We start from the raw sequence: 6,000 nt of genomic DNA on the forward strand, positions 1-6,000 counted from the left end.
GGCTGGAATTACATGAGGACCGTGACACCTCCTGGCAGTTATATGGGGTCTGATCACTGGAGCTCTGGTCTTCACAGTCGCATGGCAAACATGAAGCCATCTCCTTAGCTCACTAACTCTGTTTTCTCCTTTCTTTTCTTTCTGAATTCAGAGGCATGTCCTTCTCTCTCTCATCTCCATGTGGTAAACCACCACACATACATGAAATCTTGTCCTAATAATTTCAGTAAATGCTAACTTCCACTTAGTTTGCTGTCACACACACACACACACACACACACGCACGCACGCACATACAAAAATTTGAGACAGTTAAGACATAAGGTAGATTTTTGTGCACAGGCCTGGAAGATCTAGCCCACGATCAGTCGGACTTGTGTGTTTGGGTCTGTACTGAGGCAGCATAGCATAGAAAAGAGCATGTAGAGCCAAACCCCTATTCTCATCGACAGGAATGAAATAAACAAACAGACGGGGTTGGAATCCCACCGCATCTTCCAGAAATGCCTCTAACGGCCTTAACTCCCAGGAGACTCCCACCTCCTAGATTTTCCTGCTTCCAACAGCACCAAGCTGAAGACTGAATACTTACTACTGGCCTAGGAGGTAAGTTAATGGCAAACATTCAACATCTAACCCAAAATGATAATTATTATTTCTTGTGTCAAGAGGAATAATTTTGAAACTCTCTGATCATTTTATCCACCATAACGCTAGGGATGATTATGCATATGCACACGCGCATATGACCCTTCCCTAGCAAACATTAAGCCTCTTCAAAGAGAGAGGAATTAAACATCATTGGCAGTTTTCTGTACTACAGAACTTTTCAAACTTTCTATATTCTTTGATAAGCACATTCCGCCAATGACAAAATGAAAAAGAGAAAAGCAAAAGAAGGCACAATATAGTTTTGAATGTTTTTGAATGTTTAAGCTATAGTTCTCAGTCATCATTTTTTATGTAAACTTCAAGTTCTTCGACTTTTGTTTCACATTAGTGAAATACTCAGTACATGCTTGTTGATAAACTGGCTAATATGATTATGATGCAATTTTACTCTAGAGCAGTGGTTCTCACTGTGAGCTTTTAATATTATTCCTTATGTTGTGGTGACTTGCAACCATAAAATTCTTTCATTGCTACTTCATGATGTAATTTTGCTACTACTGTGAATTGTCACGTAAATATCTGATATGCAGGATATCTTCTATGAGATCCCTGAAAGGGGTCATGACTCACAGGTTGAGAACTGCCGCTGTAGAGGTAGAGTGCTAAGGATCATATAATCTAAGTCCAAATTCACTCAGAACCCATTGTGTCTTTCTGCCCCACAGACCACATCTCAGCCTTTGAGTGAGAATTTACTACAAGTTGTCTGGGGAGTGATGTATGTTGCCCAGTGTCCCCTCTGAGCTGTGAGTTGTGACTTATCTTCTCATCTGACATGATTATTTAGACATACTCTTTTACTCTGGCAGAATTGTGCTGCCTTTGGCATCTAGTGGCAACCATGGCATACATGTCAACACTGCCTTAAAACAAGATGCATATGAACAGTGGGCTCTTTCCATGAAAGCATATACCATAACAAACTTTTGGGAATTATTAATTTACAAATGGCTTATCTCTACTCATGGATTACAATATATAATAACTTGGAAATAGTCACAGAAGTCTGAATTGGTAAAAATAGAGATATACAAGGTCCAACTGAATAATGTAGGTTGATTTATTTTTATTAATTTGTTATGAAACTCTAAAACGAAAGATGTGATAGGCCTAAGAATAATTTATTGCTTAAGGTGACTTAACTATTTTTTAGAAGGCAACATTTACAGCTAGAATGTTAATTTAAAAAAAAAATACAAAGCAACTTAACAATTCTGTGCTGATTAGTATAAAGCATTTAAACAGGTTCCCCTAAGCCAATCTATCTCTGATTTTGGCAAAAATAAGAGCAAGTTCTGATTATAAAAACTCAAAGCTCTTTGTTTGGAGAGAATAGTTGTTGAGCTTTGGCTACAAGGCTTCTGTGTTTCTCCACAATGAGACAATATTGCTATCAGGAGATGAATACATCATTATCTTACCTGGAGACAGGCCACTGGCCTCCGAGCTTTGTACTAGCATCACTCAAATTGAAGCCAGAGGCAACTTGTTTCTCTGTGAGTCTGGCATTTGAACATTTACAGTTCTCTTTCTATTGTTCCCACTCTAATACCCATCAAAAATGGGAGCTTTTTGGTTTTTGATATCCAGAGGAAGAAAACATACACATCAGACCATCCCCTGCAGCCATTTTGGACAGAGTGAAGAGTCATTAATGCTTCTTCATAAAGCATATGGGAAGATGAATCACGCATCTTCTCTGCTTCACATTATTTGTAACTGTTAGTAGAAACAATGTCCTGCCACGCCTCACAGAGCCTTCAACTGCTTTTAGGAGTTATGGCTTTCAAGAATTACATGACGAATTACTTGAGAAAAAAGCATGTTCTCGCAAACCTTTAATACTGATTTCTATATTTCATTCCTCAAGAAACATCAGGGTATTTAAAGCATAGGAAAATATTGATACCACCCAGCGAACAAGGTCTAAAATAAAATAAAGAGCTTCACTTTTAAAAAGAAAGCTTCATCTCAAACAAGCTGGAATAATTTCTATTCAGAAAACATCCCTGGTCTGTGAGACTCAGATCACTCATTGCTCACTCTGGGACTTCTAGGGCACTTAAGTGGTGAAGCTGTAGGTACATAGCAGAGAAAAATATATCACTATAGATCAATCACGGGGAATGTGATATCCATAAATGAGCATGGAAAATACTAACATTCTAGGGAGCAAATTAGAGAATGTTTGTTCTGAAACCCACTCCTGCCAGAATCATTTACTCACTGCTAGGCTGCTTAGCCTAGTTGTCTAATAAATGTATTGGAAAGCCATTAAACAACAAGCATATGAAAAAACAGCTAACTTCATTAGCTCTCCAGTTACCATCAATCACGACTATGAGAAGATGTCATTTTGCATCTAGTTGTTGAAGCAATTAGAAGTTTGATAATTTCAGTTGTTGGAGATAGGGGGATCTATAATATATGCTACACTGGTAGCAAGAGGATAAAATTATTCTTTTCTGCTTTGGAAAATAATTTTGTTTTCTGGTAAAACTCATCACTCATATATGTTAGTGTTTACCTGTTTGGTTTCAGGCATTCCTGGGTCTCTACCTGCTGCATGGAGTGGCTGACAAACCCTGCCTTCTATCCTGAATTCCCCAGCCCAGGGGACAGGGCTTCTCCTCTACCAGCAGCTCTTCACTATATAATCCAGACAATTTGGTTCCCTCTCCTCTCTCCTTTTATTCTACTCACTATGGCTTTCTGTTTCTTCTCCTGTTCTCTCTTGCTCTCTTCCCCACCCACTGCTTCCAATAAACCTGAGTTTATCCACATATAACTTTGTCTTGCCATTAGCTCATTCCGTTATTTCAATCCCTAGCAACTTATTTTCTAGATATAAATTCATGTGGCACATTTATTTGCCTGTGCCGGAAGACACATATAAAATGTTTAAGGTAATAATGATAATGATTTCACAAAGAAAGGAAGAGACAATCTTTAGAGGGTTGATGCGATGACTTAGTGGATAAAAACATTAAAAACATTTGCTTCACAAGATTTCAGGACCTGAGTTCAATCCCTGTAGCCCATGTAAAAACCCAATTGCCTCTGTTGAATATCTGTAATCTAAGCATCCCTGATGGAAGATCGGTGGGAAAGACAGAAGAATTGTCTAGATAGAATCTGGAAGGCCAGGCAACAATGTAGCAGAACCAAGAAAGACCTTGCTTTAAAATAAGATGGAAGGAGAGTATTAGCTTCTGATAAACTGTCCTCTAACCTCTATATAAGCCTTGCAGTAGGTTATCACACCCAGTCATCACACCCACTCACTCCACCTCCCCCCATGATAAATTAATAAATTAAAAAAGATCTTTACAAAAAGCAAATAACTAGGACTTGGGAGATGGCTCAGTTGGCAAAATGCTTGTTTTAGCATCACGAGGATTTGAGTTGTATCTCTGGAAATCCAAGTAAAAATGCTGGGTGTGGTTGCACATGTTTGTAATCCCAGCAATGGGGAGGCAGAGCTAAGTTTATTTATGGGACTTGCTTAGACTACCTTAACCTACACACACACACACACACACACACACACACACACACAGCGAAGCAAAACCAAACCAACCAAACAAAAGGTACCTGAGGAATGATGCCTGAGGCTTATCTCTTGACTCGACACCTATGTGCAAATGTATGCACTCACATCCAAAGAGACACCTGTATTTGCACACACATAAACACACAGACATATATGCATATACTTGAAATGCATTATCTACCACAAGACGAATGAACAAAAAAATCCATAAATGTGACATTATACAGCAGTGAAAATGAACAAGCTAGAACTCTATATAATATAAATGAATCACATCTATAATGGAGAATCACGAAAATCTCAGAAGTTAGATAGAACACAGTAGTAGCCCCCTTTAAAAATACAAAAAGCAGCTCAGCACAAAAATATTGCTCAAGTATATGCTATATATAATAACACTATTATTAAAAAGCAAGATTCTTAGCTCAGTCTGCTATAAGAAAATACTATGGTTTTAGTAGCTTACAAAACCTATAAATATATACTTGACAGTTCTAGAGGTTGGAGGTCTAAGATTACAGGATGAGCGTAATTGTGGCTGGCCTCCAGTGCGGGCCCTCCTCTGTCAGATGGCTGGCTTCTTGCTGTGCTCATCCACAGGTGAGAGCACAAAGGGAGGCAAGCCCTCTCATGATCTTCTAAGAGCCCCGACTTCCATTCATAAATGCTCCACTGATGATCAAAGCTAACATGAATTATTTCCCTGGGACTCCATCTCAGAATAACACCACCTGGTGGAGGTGGGATTTCAACATCCTGGAAAGTCCATAAGCTCAAGGGAATAAAGACAAAAAGGCAGGATGACGTCAAGCTTGCTGGAAGACATAATGAGGAGGAATCGAGCTCCATGGAAGCGGTTGCTAGTGACGTCATCAAACAGCTGGCAGGGAGCTGGCCTCATAGATATTTATTAAAAGGAATGGATGCATAACTAACTAAAGGAAACATGACAGAAGGTACATGAAAACTGTGCATGCTCATGATCTATGGGCATTTGAACAAATATTTTTATATGGAGAGTTTACAGTCTGCTGCCAGCGATCCACACTCATGGACACTGTACAGAGCACTATGGCACACGACTCTTCTAGGTCTATATTGATAGAAGAGGACGGACAGAAATGTTCCTTCTCACGGGTGACATTTGACATTTCCATAGCTTAATGTGTGGATCATTCCATCCGAAGGGGTGAGGTCTGACACTGTGTACAGTAATGTACATGCTGTTAAGCTTGGACCTCTTCCTGACCATCATTTTGTTTCTTGTGACTTCATGCCAGGTCCTCCATGAGGCATTTTCTTCTGCTTTCATCCTGTTAGAATACAGACTTACTGCATGCTACATTAAAGTAACATAATTTTGGCTGGCATCGTGAGCAATCACCATGACTAGCTGCCTGAACTTAGGAAAACAAAACATCAGTCATTTACTTCACATGATTGCTGAATCCATCTTGATTCAGACAGTTTAAAAATGAAGACTTTCAAAGCCTGGAGTCCTATTTGAATTAAGTAGTTGTGTTCTTCATGAATATAATTCAGACCTTGTAGTCACCTTTGACCACTGACAAAATTCAGAATGGTTAACATTTATGAGAGCAGAATAAGCTGAGGCTCCAAAAAGCATTAAGTCTCATGGATATGTCTTCATATTTAGATGTGTTGGGATGGGGAGGTTCCCACAGATACAGGGTAGACCAGGAATGTTTATACACTTCACTCAAGCCACTGTGTCAACAGAAAAGCAGGTTTCCCCATCTTTAGGCCTTTCACAC

The sequence above is a fragment of the Meriones unguiculatus genome, chromosome 2, assembly GCF_030254825.1.
Source record: "Meriones unguiculatus strain TT.TT164.6M chromosome 2, Bangor_MerUng_6.1, whole genome shotgun sequence".
In the NCBI taxonomy this organism is placed as follows: Eukaryota; Metazoa; Chordata; class Mammalia; order Rodentia; family Muridae; genus Meriones; species Meriones unguiculatus.